Here is a 16421-nt window from a genome sequence, read left to right on the forward strand (position 1 = left end):
TCTGAACTAGTGAGTTTCTCCTCTGTTATTCAGTTCTTCCCCCTGAGTAATCTCCACAGTAGTATACTTGGGGTTTACTCATTCTGGAAGTTCCTTGTTGGATATTCTTTGCTGCGTCTGTTCTTCAGAAATCTAGGGTTTTCCCTTTTCGGCTTTATTTTTGGTTGATCTCTCGTACTGACGATGCTTTCTTTTCCTTTGTAGTGCCTCCAAGAGTTAACTTGGATAATATTAGGGCGAAATCTTTCAAGAAGACTACTCCAATGCTAACGAAGGTTGTTCCATGTAATGGTGTCAATTTGGTTAAAAAACCGTTAAACCGTACCGTACCGAACCATTTCAAAATTCGGTACGGTTTGTACCGTAACTGAATTTGGTAATTCGATATGGTACGGTAACGGTATATGGTGTTATACCGTCTGTAAATACCATATACAGTACCGTTAAACCGATTACCGATTACCGTTTTCCGTACCGAATTCGGTACCGTATACCGTAAAATTCTTTACACTTTAAATGGATTTATCCAAAGTATCCATGAGGTGTGACTCTTCCCAATTGGATGCCAGTCCAATAGGTTTCCTACAGTGAGGATTCTAATGAAGTGAATGTAGATTTGGCTTTACTCAAGGACAATTGTCATTTATCATGGCTTATCATATTGACCTATATTATTCGTGTATGGTTTTGTTTAAAATTCCTCCCCTATGATTTGATCTCCTGGTTGATGGCATGACGCCCACTGGTGTGATATAGTAAGGAGTATGAAGATCTCTCAATAAAAGCGAAGTCTAAGTTCAGCACATTCCTCCGCGGCCTTTCACAATTAACCAATGTCACTGGGTGAGAATCTCACTGTGAGATGGCAAAAACATTGGGTGTTTGTGCTTGTAAAGTTGTCAACGAATATGCACAACAGAGTGGAGGAGGAAGCGTCAGCTCTACGTATGGTACTTGGGAGAACTACGTGAGTGCTGCTTGACGTTCTATATCTATGTTTTGATCCAATGACTTGCTGCAAAGGGGAAGTGGTTTGCGACAGAGAGATGAAAGATCCTCTGTACACTAGCTATGATACTACTGCTGATTGAACCATTTGAGGATAAAATGGTGGACTAACTATTATAATTTAATCAGAAGCACTGCAAGTCCAAGGAGAGTGCTATAGCTTGATGCCTGATTCAACACTTTAGTTGAATGGTGGTAGTTCACTCTTAATTGTAGTGATGATGAAAGGTGGTCTCTTGTCTCTGAACTGGTTACACCCATCTTTTTTCAGTTTGTGATTGATTCTATATATAGCAAGGGTGAAGTATCCTGGTTGGGTTTGCTTGTAATGCTGCTACAGTTGTGGGGATATTATCACCCACGCATCTTAAGGATAAAGGATGAACCCTATAATTTTTTAAGTATTTTGTTGTAACTGTGTATACCTGTAACTATTGATTTCCCTATATGCCGCTTTATACCGATTTTCATACCGAACCGTGCCGTTTTTCCATACCGATTTTATACCGGTTTCATACCATACTGTTTTTTAAAATACTGTTTTCATACCATACCATATAAATATTGTCACATCCTCCCAGCCGGTACCCTAACTGGCATACCCGAGAGTGTGATCCACAGCCCTAAAGATCAAGTTTATGAACAATCATATCCATTTCGCACAATAACATAATCAAAAGCAAGAACAAATCATAATGTTCAAGTAATTTATAATAAAAGTCAAGAAAGGATCTCGAGGTCACTATAGAATATCGAGGGGAATAACAGATACCAAATCAAAAGACAACGTAGAGTATAGGAATATACCCTACAAACACATGCGGAGGTAGATCGAAACAAGTAAAGCTCTAAGCTAATACAAGTAGAGTAAAAGATAAGTCTAGAGAAACAAAAAATCTAATCCACATCTTCAATCAGCTCTTCTTGTTCTTCGTCTTCATCTTCTTCACCTTGCGCTTCCTCATGGGCCATCAAAGAAATCCAAACCTCGGGAGTCTACACGTTGTCAAAGGATGAGTTTGAAGACTCGTGGCGTTAATCCATAACAACATAAACAACATGGAAGCAAACCATAACAAGATGCAATGCAATATGAACAAGTAATGTATGTATGCATCTAAACTCTATGTATGCTGGTCTCTTGGCGCATGCTTTAAGTCATGCCCGTACTTCTTGGTGGTCACCATACGGCTCCTGTTGGTAGTGGGTCCGGGCATCCCTCTCGAACAAACCATGGTAGGGGTTAGTCAACACACTCTCTCACAACCATTTGGCATAAGTACCGGCGCATGTCGGGGGCCTAGCCCATGCAAGTCATCTAGTCGGTTACATCAACTCGGGTCCGGATACTTCCATTCCTCCCATCTCGGATCCTTTCCAGTATCCTTTCACCTAGAGTCACGGATATTACTCACCGAACTCATCAACCCTATTGGTTATCCACATATGGTAATGGAAGCTCTCATGTCCTCTCACGGATATAACTCACCGGTCTCGGCGCCATGAGCCCAAGTCTAGCCATATGCAACCCTCCAATAAATGGCCCCCACAATGTATTCCCGTCCTCTCACGGATATAACTCACCGATCTTAAGTACCCGTGAATCCCCATTGCTACCACGGGTCGTTCGGTCTCAATACCCTTCCGAATCGGTATGATATAACAGGGTATATCCTAGCCAAACACTGCTAGACATCCCTAGGTATGACAACCATTGATTCGGAGTGTCGATGGGCAACCCCGGAAACATCCCATACTATTTCCGATTGTCCAAGGCGAGCATCAAAAGGATACTCCCCAATCCCAAACCAAACTTAAGCAAACACATTCTCGATCTCTGACATACACCCGTAGTTCATCATATAAAGAGATGTAAAGCAACATCAAATTAGCGTATAAGTAATTCATATAACATAAATAATGAAAAAGATGATATAAACAAGTGCTACTGTTCCCACGTGGAGATCAGATTAAAATACAATAACATTAGGTAATCTCATAGTTTCATGGTAGAACCAGAGAACAAGCAATTTATGAAGTTAAGGAGTTAACTATCCTTACCGATCATCGGAAGATAATCCAAAGATCAAAGAGAGACACCAAACATGGCAAATAAACCCCTAACAAGCATAGATACAACATTAGGAAAGATACCTAAAGATCGGAGAGCAAACGAATCAAATCGGCGAAAATTGAGCTATTGACTTCATTGGTCGATTGATTGGTCTACTGCCTACCAATCGAGTCGGGGCGGGATAGTGCTGTTTTGGCATAACTTCTTCGTTTGAAGTCGGATTGATCCGAATTCAAGGAACTTCCTAGGATGTATTAGAATCATATAGGAAGATAAAATCATCAAGTCATGGTAAAGTGGGTTCTTGATTTAACCCAAGAAATTAGGGTTTTAACCTTTATGGCTCTCATGAAAAGGTTATGATCACATGAGAGGGAATGGTTGCAATCAAGAACATAATAAGAAAATCTTGTTTAGGTTAAGAACATTATGGGAAGATAATCATGGTCAAAAGATGGGTTCTTGATCTAACCCAAGAAATTAGGGTTTCACCCTTATGGTTCCCATAAAAGGTTAGATCACGGGGGGAGGGAATTGATGATTGGCCAATTACAACAAGAAGAATTAAAGAATATTGAATTTAGATCAACCTCCACATTACCCATGGGTTTCCTTCACATGGGAGGTTACAAAGGTTTCCGAAGATAATACAAGGGTTAGGGTTTCAAAGGTTAGGGTTTCAAGATTAGGGTTTCAAGAATTCAATGGTGGGGTTGAGATCATGATGATGATCATAGATCTCAAGGAACAAGATGAGATCATGGAGTGGATGGTTGCAAGAGTGCATCATCTTCTTCCTGATCTCAGCCAAGCAGATTAAAGAAGAAAATCAGAGATGAAGAAAAAGAAAAGAGAGTAGACATACCTTTGTGGAGGATGAAGATTTCTTCAAGTCTTGAGAGAGATCACCAAGGAATGCAAGGGAATTGATTAGATTAGGGTTCTAACTGTTCCGAGGCTTAGGAGGCGGAGTATTCCGAGATTAGACTTAAATAGAAGAGACGACCAAATTGGTAAATTCGGACACCATTGGTCGATTGATTGGTCTGTTGGTCAAATCGACCAATGAATCGACCAATCGGGGTTCAACGGATTCGGAGGGCTATACGGGTCAATTGAGTGGGGTTTTCTCCTGAAGTCCATTAAGAAGTCTAGTTTCGGAAAATATAATCGGATTGAGCACGGAGTTCATTAGGTTTTCAACTAATTCACCCCTCTTCGGTGCGAGTTCGCAAACTGATGGCTCTCATGGGGCTAGGGTAATCAAGATTCACCCTAGGGAAAGAGAACAAGATGCACAATCTGAAAAGGTGTTGGGAAGTTTCCAACAGATAAAAGAACATTAGGGTCTCGGATATGGTTACCTCTCATAAGAGTTGGTTACCTCCCATGAGAGTTACCCATAATTAACTCTTACAAAAACAACCCAAGATAGATAAAGGACATCTCATTAATATTTCAAAATCAAGAATGGAATTAGAGGGTCTACCAATGAGAGGAAGAATGTAAATAAATTCAAAGGAAAGAAATCCTAATATCTCATGGAAGACTAGGGAGAATAAGGATTCACCCTAGGGATAAAGATAAAGAAATCATAACAAAGAAAGTCTTGGGGAGGATCCAATGAATTAATAAAATAGAGGGTTGCTAATTGTTCCAAGGAAAAACAAGGATCAACTCCTCAATCATGAGGACACAAGGGAGGTCATGGTAATTGTATGAGACTTTCCCCACAATCATAAAGATAGGTGAAATTCATGGAAAGTATCATCAAGATTGTTGGTGGAATCAAATTCAAGAATCATCGCCATATGGTTCAAGAACATAGAGTGGATTGGGGGATTCACTCTAGGGCTAAGAATTAGAGAAGAGGTCATTACAGCAGTGTAATACGCTTCTATAATCATAATATCGGTTGAGAGAAAGAATGAATTAAAGAAGAGCGAATTGAATATTAACCTTTTAGAGAGACCGATGAAGAATCGAGCAGTGCTTGAGGGTCTTCCTTGGCTTCGGAGAGGATCTAGGGCTCTTCCCACGTTCTCCAAAGGTTTAGAACAGATTGTGATTGGAAAACATGGAGTTCCCCCTTTTAAATAGCACAAAGAGTCCAAGAATTACTAGGATTTCACCAACTCACCAAATTGCCTTGTGATTGATTGGTTGCCAAAGAGGAAGATCTGAGGTCCTTTCCACGTTCTCTAGAGAGTTGAAACCTAGTGGGAAAGTTTACCACGAATTAAAAGATAAAGCTTTTAAAAACCTTAAAAACAGAAAATTACCAAATGCCACTGTTGACGGGTTGTTCAAATAGGGATTTAATGGGCCTAACTTCAATATTTTTGGATGGGCTTCTTTCAATGCATAATACTACTTACCTAGTATGGAGGGATGTCTTCAAACCAGGTCCAACTAAGCTTTAGGTCCATCAACCAAGTTCCTCTTCACTAGTGAGTAGTTCAACACCAAATCAATTAAAGTTTCCATAAGGAAACACCATCATCAATATCCATGGGTTTTGGGTCAAACACCATATCTTCTACTGAGATGGCCCACAAAGACATCATCCCTCATTTTGGGACATTGGATCAATCCTAAGAGAAGGTCGACATGGCTTCCTAAGATTTTCAAAGATAGTAAACGAAATCACGGTCAAACTTCAAAGTCAACATTAAACAAAACTGAAATCACGGTCCAACTTCAAAGACAACATTAAACAAAATTAAAATCACGGTCAAACTTCAAAGTCAACATTTAAACAAACCCTTCTTTACCCAAAACAGATAGGGTGCCCTGGCTAGGTTTGGGCTGGATTTCACAAATATGGTACGGTACAATTATGGTTTGAGGTTTTCAAATTCAATACCGTATGGTACAGTACCATCAATTACCGAATTACCGTTACCGTACCGAATCGGCACCCTTAGTTCCATGTGATGAGATTGCTGTTGGTGAATCTTCTAAATGCGAGGAGATTGCTGTTGGTGAATCTTCTAAAGTTCAGATTCCTGTAGCTTCCGCTGGTGCCTCTCCCGCATCTCCTTCGTTGATGGAGACCGTTCTGTTTCCCAAGGAGGATGTGGCTCCCTCTATAGTTGTTCACACTGTTGAAACCCTTGCTGGCGCTTTGTTGGAGTCTTCCTCAATGATGAAGACTGTTCGGTCTTCTAAGGAAGATATGGTTCCTCTGGTCATCGTTCGGGCTCCCGAACCTGCCTTTAGTGCTTGTTTGGCATCCTCCTCCAATCCTCCAACTGTTGTGGAGGTTTTCGAGGAGGCCGAGGGTACTGCTTCTAGAAAGCGTCCTTGGTTAAATGGTGATGTGTTCCAACCTTCCTAGTCGCTGAAGAGGTCTGACTTGGTGACAAGCGATTTTGACAAGGCACTAGAATGGTGCACTTCTGATCCGGATGCTGCCGAGAGCAGAGCCTTCTCTATGGTCCCGGATAGGGATTTTATAAAGTCCCTGGTGAAGTAAATTTCTCTTCATTGCTTTTTGTTCTGAAGATTTTTTTCTCTTGACTAACTCTTGAGTTGTTGCAAGAGCATTGCTCATAATTTCCACAATCAAGTGGAAGCAGCTTTTAGACTCAATAGATTGAGTGATGAGCTTTCCAGGATTCGGGAAGAATCCAAAGCCAAGGATGCTGAAATTGCTCGTCTTGGAAATAATGCTTGGGAGGTTGCCCGAGTGAAGAATTCTGAAAACAAGCAACTTCATTCGGATTTGGACGGTGCTAGGGAGAAAATCCAAAAGCTGTAGCGGGAAGTTGAAAAGTTTTCGGCAGGAGCAAAAGGGTTTGGAGCAGTATCAACGCCACAAAGGCAAGTTGTTACCCTTTTGCCCGAGTCCCTTCTGACTGATGTTCGCAGGGCTTGCATCTTCAAATATTTGCAGAGTAAGCCTTTTGTTGACATCATCACCATCTCAGTGCTCATCACCAACAGCATCACCATCATCATCCTCATCCTACTCATCACCATCGTCCTCTGTGCCATCAGCCTTGGCAATATCACCCTCATCCTTTAACCTAGCTACGTCACGAAGCCTCTGTGATGTTTATGCCAACCAGAATCTACCAGTGGAAATCCCGTACATACGAAATATCCAGAATGCGGGCTAGTACTTTGGTAGTGAAGCTGATCGCTCTGCCTCCAACCATAGACTCGATGACAATCCTAGTGTTATCTTGTTTAGGAAATTGTTCCTAGAAATCGAACTGATCTCTCATAGCCTGAGATTACTCTTCTAGTCATGTCAATCTAATCTTCTATAATGCATATGTGTGTCTCTATCCTCTCTTGTGTGGAAGTTATTGCTGACAGCTGAGAAACCACACCCGGTGCCTCGAAAATTGTATACAATGGACCTCCATCCTCAAATTATCGAGCTGGAATAGTTTCCTCCTCATCTTCCTAAACCTCTTGATCCTAAGTCTCATCCTCATTATTCTTGTTCTCATCATCATTTTCATCCTGATCTTGAACCTCATTTGTAGTCTGGACTGTTGTCTCCTTATCCTTGCATTACCTCTACTTGTGGTGATTACCTCTGCTTGTGGCGAAGGAATAGTACTCTAATCCTCGTCTCTACCTCTCCTAACCCTTAAGTGTTTTTCTTCGTGGTGGTTTGATGGGAATCTGAAGAGCCAAGTTGAGATTTGCATTGCTTGAGTAAAGGAAGTTAAGTAATGCAATAGTTTGTGAAGAAGGGTATTTTGGTAAATTTTGGGAAAATTTTGTTTTCGATGGAAGCTGCAATTTGGACTTGTTAGCATGGGTACAAGAGTTGGTTTAACATGCTAAGAAGGTTTGTTTGGGGAAGATCCATCGAAACCCTTGGATGTTGGAAAATTTTAGCAAGAATGAAAGTTGTGGAAGATCCCTCCTATAGAACTACTAGCCGTAGAACGTGTCCCCGACCTCTATCAGCCCTCCTACCTCCTCTAGGCGTAGTGAACCTGTTGAGTCAAGAGAAGTTTGCATTTGGATTAGTTCTTGTGCTTGTTTGAATGGAAGAGTGGCATTTTCGTAATTTTTTGAAAAATGGCGATTTTGTCAAAATTGTGGTTCGAACATGCTAGCATGTGCATAAGACTTGGACAAACATGCTGGGATGGTTTGTTTGAAGAAAATCTATCAATTTTGCAGTGTGGATGTGAAAATTCAGCAACTTTAGAAGAAGGAACCCTCTTTTGGGCAAGGTTTTGTGATTTTTGGAAAGTTGGATTTTGGCCAAACAAAGTGTGTGAGCACCTTCCTCATGTTGAAACAGTCATGTAGGAATTGGTTTGGTGTCAAAATTCTTTTTGGTTTGAAAATGGGACAAGTGTTTGTAAAGTTGGGGTTTTTGTAAAGTGAATAGTGAAATTGGTGCAAGGTGTGGGAAATCTTTTTGGTTGAAGTTGGGAATTGTGTGGAAATTGGTGAGAGCATGTTTCTAAACACCCCTAGACATGTTTCTAACCAATATCAGAAAGCAATTCTCAGTTTTGAGGAAAATCATGTTGTTGGTAATGAATTTGAAAATAAATAAAGGTAAGAATGAAGGGTATCTTGTGTTGTTGACCTGAATAGTTGGTGTGAAGTAGTTGGAGCCTCTTGAAAGTCTTGGAACCTTAGGAACCCTAGAGAACCTTTTCCCCTAAACCAAACTCAAAGTTAGAAGCGTTTGAAGTGTGATTTAAATGGAGAAAGTGGTCCCTTTTAGACTGTTTTGCAAGCGGGCAGATTTTTGTTGTTTTGGTAGTTTTGGGAAATTTTTGATTTGATGCATTGTTTGGATTTTATTGACCTATGTAGCTGATTTAAGTGTGGTTGTCATGTTGGAAGTGTGATGTTTTTTATGGAAGACCTTTGAAACCCTTGAACCTTTTGAGAAGCCTAGAAAACTTTTCTTCTAGTTCGTTATTCATAACCTTCGTTCCTATCTTCGTTTGATTTGTCACTGATACGGAGAGATTATGATCAGACCGGGTTCATACCTGGTCCGATCCTCGACCCTGGTCGAGACGGAGAGATCTGACTCGCTCCCGAGCGAACCGGATCCGGAAGATGGCTTGCTGAAGAAGAAAGCTTATTCGGCTGCAAGCGCGCCCTAATCCTACTTATGGATTAGGGTAATCACCCTAATAATGGCAGACTCGAATTGACGGCTGCGGATAATCATTATCGAAGTGATAATCATCACATAACTTAAAGGTTATCTCAGGAGTCCTCTACTAGTCCAAACTAGTAGAAGTCTGTTGCTCAACGGATCTAACTGTTAAGATCCAACGACTACCCGAAGAAGGCTCAAGTGCATCCAACAAAGGAGATTCGAAGGTACACTCAATATAAACCTCACTAAAAGGAAGGGGGGGGAAAAAAAAAAAAAAAAAAAAACAAAAAAAAAAAAAAAAAAAAAAAAAAAAAAACCCACAACCACAAAAACAAAATTTTTTTTTTTTTCCGCCGCCCAGAAAAAAAAAAAAAAAAAACCCCCTTCCCCCCCCCCCAGAGAGGGCTTGGGGCCCGCCTTTGAATCCATGAAGGTTGATGATGAGGTGCTATTTATGGAAACAGAATCCCGATGAAGATCTAATTAGTTGATGGACTTGGAGTGATCTCTATCTTGGTTTGAAGGCATTTCTACCTACTAGGTAAGTCACTTGACTTGTGTGCAAAACCCCTTTAGGTTTGGATTTGATCTCGGGCCTTCAATTCCCTGTTTTGGCCTTGTCGTTCGCATTGGTCGACCGATTGGTCGATCGGGGCAGTCGACCAATCCACTCGACCAATGGGTGCTGTCTTTGGCAATTAGGTTGATTCTTGCTCTATTTAAGCCTAACCTCGAGTCCACTTCGTATTTGCTGCCTCCAAACCCTCTCGGAACGAACCAAAGACCTCTCGCAAGTCATCTCTCTTGCATCCTTGGAGTTTTCTTGGCGGATCTTCGTCGGAACTCTTCTTTTTGCATCAAAAGGTATGTCTACTCTCTCTTCTTCTCCTACATCTTTGTTTTTCTTTCCTTTTTGAGTTGAGACAAGAGAAGAGATGCTGCATCCTCTCGTTGCAAACATCTCTCGAACATGTTCTCATGATCATCCTAAGGATTAAAGGCTAGAACAATGATCTTAACCATGATCATTGCAAGCTTTTGAAGGATTCATGATCAAACCATGATTTAATCTCTCGTTAATTTCCTAATCTGAATTCCGATCTCTTTGGATCTTCTTTCATTGATCATGTTAGTGGTTAATGGTTGTGTTTTCTTTCTTTGATCCATAATCCATAGAATTCTAGTTGTTCTCTTCTACCTTGCTATGTGTTCTTCATGATGCATGATAGTACATATATGGTAGGTTTTATTTCCTTATTTAGATTTATGCTTCTAAGCCTTATACCATGAAGACCTATGCATGTTTTCATGTTTTCATTACCGAAAGCAATGATCCATCTTCCTATTGTTCTTGTCCTTGTTTTCTATTTCAAACTTCATCAAGATCCATGTTTGATTTATTTATGGTAACTTTTTGTTTCCTAATTTGGGTCTTGATACCTTGATTTGATTAGTGTTTTGAGGTCCCCTATATGCTAGAATACTACCGATGTAGTCTACCCCTTGATTAGTACCCTCTTGAACCATCAAATTCGGATTTCATATCTCAAAACTCGATTTTCTAAGTTATCGTCTCGCATTGGTCGACTGATTGGTCGACTGGACCACTCGACCAATCCACTCGACCAATGAGTACAAAGCAACTCCGCATTGGTCTGCTTCGGATGCTTTGCTATATTTTCTCGTTAGGGATCTTTCCTAATATGTGTATATACTTGTTTAGGACCTTCTTCTCAAGTTTGCCAAGATCTTACTTGATTTCTTAGGATTCTTTGCGAGTTATAAAAGGTAAGGATGGTTATTTCCTTAATTACATAGATAGCATGAATCTAGTTTCTATATTTGAATATCATTAATATGTTTCCTAAATTAGATTCTTACAATGATATACTACTGTTGCATAACTTTGATTACAGTAGCATTACTTATTCATATTGAATTGATTCATGTATGATTTACTTACCAATGTTATACAAATGTTTGTAAATATTGATTTCTTTCCATATATGGAGTTACCATATATGTGATGATATGAATTGATGCATGTGTATGCTTACGTATGGTTTGGGAAGGAGAGGTGTCCTTTTGACATTTCTGTCCTTGGACTACTACGGGAATATTATGGGATGTTTCCGGAGATGCCCTCTCGGACACCTTCCTAAACCGTTGGATGACATATCTAGGATTGTCTAGTAGTGTTTGGCTAGGATGTCCCGTTATGTCGACCCTAATCGGAGGGGTATTGAGACCGAACGACCCGTGGTAGCAATGGGGATTCATGGGCGCTCAAGACCGGTAACCAACCCGTGAGAGGACAGGAATCACATTGTGGGGGCCATTTATTGGTAGGGTTGCATATGGTTAGACTTGGGCTCACGGGCGCTTAAGACCGGTAACCAACCCGTGAAAGGACGTGAGAGCTTCCCGCTTACCATATGTGGATGATCAATAGGGTTGGTGAGTCCGTAGTCGTGGACTATGAGGACTCTAGTGTGAAGGATACTGGAAAGGATCGTCAGTGGACGAGGAATGGAAGTATCTGGATCTGACTTGATGTAACCAAGTAGAAGACTTGCATTTGGCTAGGTATTACCCCCGACATGCGCCAAGATTTATACCAAATGGTTGTGAGAGAGTGTGTTGACTTAACCCCTCGCCAAGGTTTGTCCCGAGGGATGCCGGACCCATTACCAACTGATGATGAGTGATTGAGACTTTCCTACAGTAGTACGGTGCTATGACTTAAAGCATGTCTCGCCAATAGAGACCAAAGATACATAGAGTTAGAATCATTCATTCATTGTTTGTCTCATATCATATTGCATTTATGATTGTTCTGAATTCCCGCCATATATGTTATTATGGATTTTAATCGCTTTACCGAGTTTCTTCGAAACTCATTCCTTTATTGTACAATGTTGTTAGACTATCCCGCAGTACGGAATACTATGACGGTCCCTACGAGGAAGCGCAAGGCGAAGAGGCATATCTCCAGGAAGGTGATTGCGGTTACCACAATTACTCCGAAGATTCCGCGGGTGGTTATGCTCCGTACAATGCTTAGTCCGACCATTGAGTGGAAGCGTCCTTGTGCTATTTATGAGATCTACACCTACAAGGATGTCGTCTACAAAGTGGAGAATAATTTAGTTACCCAATGTACTTGCTACTGGGATTAGCTTTTATCTAGTTTATTCTTTCGAGCTACTTTTCCGCTGGATGTAAAGTGGGATTTTTGCTTCACTTTACTTATCTCGTTGACACTCGATTATATATCTATTATTCCGTTTCGTTTATGATTCATTCTTTCTTTATTGAATCTATGATTTATCTTCCGCACTCTTGTTATGGTTGTTCATGATTATGTTATTGCTTATGTGGGAGGTTGATCACTCGATACCCGATCTTCGGGCCGTGGATCACACTCTCGGGCATGCCGATAGGGTACCGGGCCGGGAGGGCGTGATAGATTGGTATCGGAGCTCAAGGTTCGAGGAGATCCTAACCACAAAAGGCAACAACCGAACATTCCCGAGTCATTGATCTGAAGTGACTCTTCTACTCTTAGAAGTGAATAATAGAACACCGAATTAGAAACTTGAACTTTGAGGCATAACAGAACATTTCGCAATAACATACCATAATTATACTTGAACAAATGACACTAATGCAAGGAAAAGAAAAGTGCATAACATACAATAATTAAAGAGAAACAAAATGAACTTCATTAATTTCAAAAGTTTTTACAATGATTACATCCGAAAAGCATAAATGGAAAATCCTAAGGTACAACTATCTAGGTGATCTACTCGATCTCTATATGCTCCGAACTCCTCTCGCTAGCCGAGTCACCCGATGCTCTATCCTCGTCCCGTCGAGACTCCATCCTCTCGTACATCTGCTCCCCGTCCGACCTCCATCCTCTCTAGCATGGAAGTCATCGATCTCATCTCGTGCACCAAGATCCGAAGTCTCCGGAACCGCATGTGAAGGGCCACCCGCCTCGAAATGTGATGAAGGAAACTCGTGATGCACAGGCTCAGCCTCGCGCATATCTCAGATCATCTCCGGCCCGATCATCACTATCAGACCGATATCCTCTCCTCCATCCTCGGATCCCTCATCCTCATCCTCCGATTCATCATCATCCTCACCCTCCGGACCAGGAGATCTCTCTAACCGATGTAGTCTCATCCGTCGAATGGTCCGAGTCCCAATGGGGTATCCCCGTGATCTAGTGTCCATCGGAGTATCCTCGAAACTCACCCCGAAATGCCCGAAGATCAAAGTCGAAGCCTCCCATAGCAAAGGTTCCGCATGCTAGGCCGCAGAACTAAGTCCAAAGATGACCCGCCGAATGATGTAGGAAAGATCGATCTCGAAGCCCATGTAGATGCGGTAAATGACCAAGGCCTCCATCACCGTGACCCGATGGTGATGTCCGGCTTTCATGATGATGTTTCGGCCGACTATGCGACCGATAATACGTGCAGAACCCGTCATCCGTCCGCTAGTCCTCGGTGTGAAGCATCGGCGGCTATCCCATAGCGTAGAGCATATCTCGCGAAGCTCGTACGGCATCGATGGCTGTCCAGTGTCCGCTCCGGCAGGTATCCACACACACCGATGTGGGTAGTAAGGGACCCGCAGGATCTCAGCCAAGTTGTCCGGGTGGAGAAACGAATCCGTGTCCGATGGACCCCGCTCCCGAGGACAAGTCCGAGTGGATGTCCCCGGCCCCGAGCCTCCTCTCGTGTAAGTAAGGTTGCCGAAGAACAACCTCACTAGCTCCCGGTATACCGGCAAATCCTCGTGGAAGAGGTGAGTCCACCGTAAAGTGTCGAACCTCTCGTCGGATCCCGAAGGCTCCGAGCTGGCGTAAGTGAAGTAGACGCCCCATCTCGATGTTACAAAGAGCTGAAGTAGGCCTCGCATGCAAACTCGGCCCGAGGTGTGTCAAATAGGTCCTGCCTCCTAACCTCCTCTCCGGGGCTCGAAAGGAACCCGACCCCCGCCCCCGAGAGCACCTACGATGCGACCTCTACCTCTACCTCCTCCTCGTCCTCCCCTCTCGCATGATGTATCCGTGAAAGAGACAAGAGACATTTCCAATTAGTGCTATTTCAAGATTTTAGCCAAAAGGGTATTTTCGTAATTTTTTCGGAAAATTTCAAATTTGGGGGAAATTTGATTTGAACATACTAGCATGTGCACAATACTTGGAATTTCATGTCTATGAAGTTGTTTTGATGAAAATCGATCGAAAACTTGGATTAAAGCGAAAAATTCAGCAAGAAGAAATTTGGGGATTTTGCAATTTAGGTCAAAATTGGATTTTTGAAAAGTTGAAATTGGTTAAATCAAATTGTATGGACCTATCTACAATGTCATCTTGAGCATGTAGCATTTGATCTCGTGCGAAAAATTTCAAGCGGTTTGAGAGAAAACGAAATTTTTCTAAAGATATCGATTTCGGTATAAAACTTTGCGAGATGAGCACCAAATGTGTTAAAACTTGTTGTCTATGCATGGCATTGTGTTTAAAACCTAGGGAATATGTTTCTAAGCATTCCTAAGCATGATTTCTAGCATTGGATACAAGTAAAGCATGGTTTTATTGAAATGCAAGCATGAGAAGATGAAAATGGAAGAAAGAATGAGAGATTTACCTTGTTTTTGAAGATGGTGTGTTGTGGTGTTGTTGTTGAAGCACTAAATCACCTCAAGAACACTTGTGGGAACACTTGGATATTTTCCCTAGAGCTCTCTCACCTTTGGAAGAAGTTAGAATGAGGTTGGAATGTGGAAATGAGGCTTATAATGCGAATTTTCAGATTCTCGTTTTCATTGGTCGACCGATTGGTCGATCAAGTCACTCGACCAACCACTCGACCAATGGTCACAAAGACCTCATTTGCTGTTGAATTTTTGGAAAATGTGATTTTTGCCTTATGGAATATTGTTTGATGACTATATGGATATATTTGATCATGATTTAAGTTTTCAAATCATTTGGACTTGTGGTTTATGTTGAATCTTCAAATTCGGTATTTTGATGTTCTCGGTTTTGCAGTAATGGTTACTCCGAGAAGTGGGCGTGGTGAATCCAAAGTGGTCATGGTGGTGGTGAAGTACCTCGGGGAGGGGTGGTGAAGTACCTCATGGAGGTGGTGAGATACCAAATGCCGATCAGGTACTCATGAGATCCCCGGTGCCCCGAATGTTGGAAGTTTCAGAGATATTGCCAATATCATGGGCAATATGATGCAGCAACAAGCAGCTCGGGCTCAACCAGATGTTGGTGGGTTTCATGACTCGCATAATGAGACCCGGGCTGGTGCTAATGTGAATCCTCATGCCGCAGTCCCGAATGCGGGAGGTTTAGCTGAACTCCTCATACTCGCCCGATGGAGAGTTTTCTCAAGATGCAAGTACCCACTTTTACCGGAGTTACCAAGGACCCCTTGTTTCCTAACAAGTGGCTTCGTGAGTTGGAGAAGGCTTTCCGGCATCTCGCAATGCTCGGAAGCTCGTAAGATTTTGTTTGCCGAGCGTAGTTGCAACAAGAAGCCGATGCATGGTGGATCTCCACTCGTCCCGTTTTGGAAGGTTTGCATGCAGGAGTTGTAACTTGGGAGTTATTCAAAGAGGCTTTTTGTATGAACTACTTTCCCGAGGCGGTGAAGGATGCAAAGGAAGCGGAGTTTATGATTCTGACTCAAGGAACTTTGTCCGTGTTGGAGTACCAACAGAAGTTCGAGGAGCTTCATTTCTTTGCTCCGCATTCTTTGAAGGAAGACCTCGCCAAAGCAAAGAAGTTCTTCAAAGGATCGCGCCCGCCATTAAAGCTTACCTCACAAACCAGCCTATTGTGAGCTATGCTCAAGTGGTGCAGAACTCGAAGAAGTTGGAAGAAACAGAGAAGGAAAGTGCTCGTGTGCAAAAGCCTTGGCAACAAGGAATTCTGGGTTTGGTGGATCGCAATGACCGTCGCTATGTGAGACCTACACCCTACCCCACTCCTACCTTTCAGTGCTAAGAGTGTAGGTCGAACACGGGTTTTCAGCAGCCCGGCCGCTTTAAACAAAAGATGGCGGAAACCGATCACCAGCAAATGCAAGTGCAAGTGCAAGTGCGAGTGCAAGGCCTTTTGTTCAAGTCCTCTCGTTGCAGCCACCCCCGTTGGATCCAAAGAATCCCGTTTGCTTCTACCGCAAGCAAGCTGGTCATTTTGCTCGT

The sequence above is a fragment of the Hakea prostrata genome, chromosome 5 (assembly GCF_041222555.1).
Source record: "Hakea prostrata isolate BN-2017 chromosome 5, UWA_Hpros_2, whole genome shotgun sequence".
Classification (NCBI taxonomy): domain Eukaryota; kingdom Viridiplantae; phylum Streptophyta; class Magnoliopsida; order Proteales; family Proteaceae; genus Hakea; species Hakea prostrata.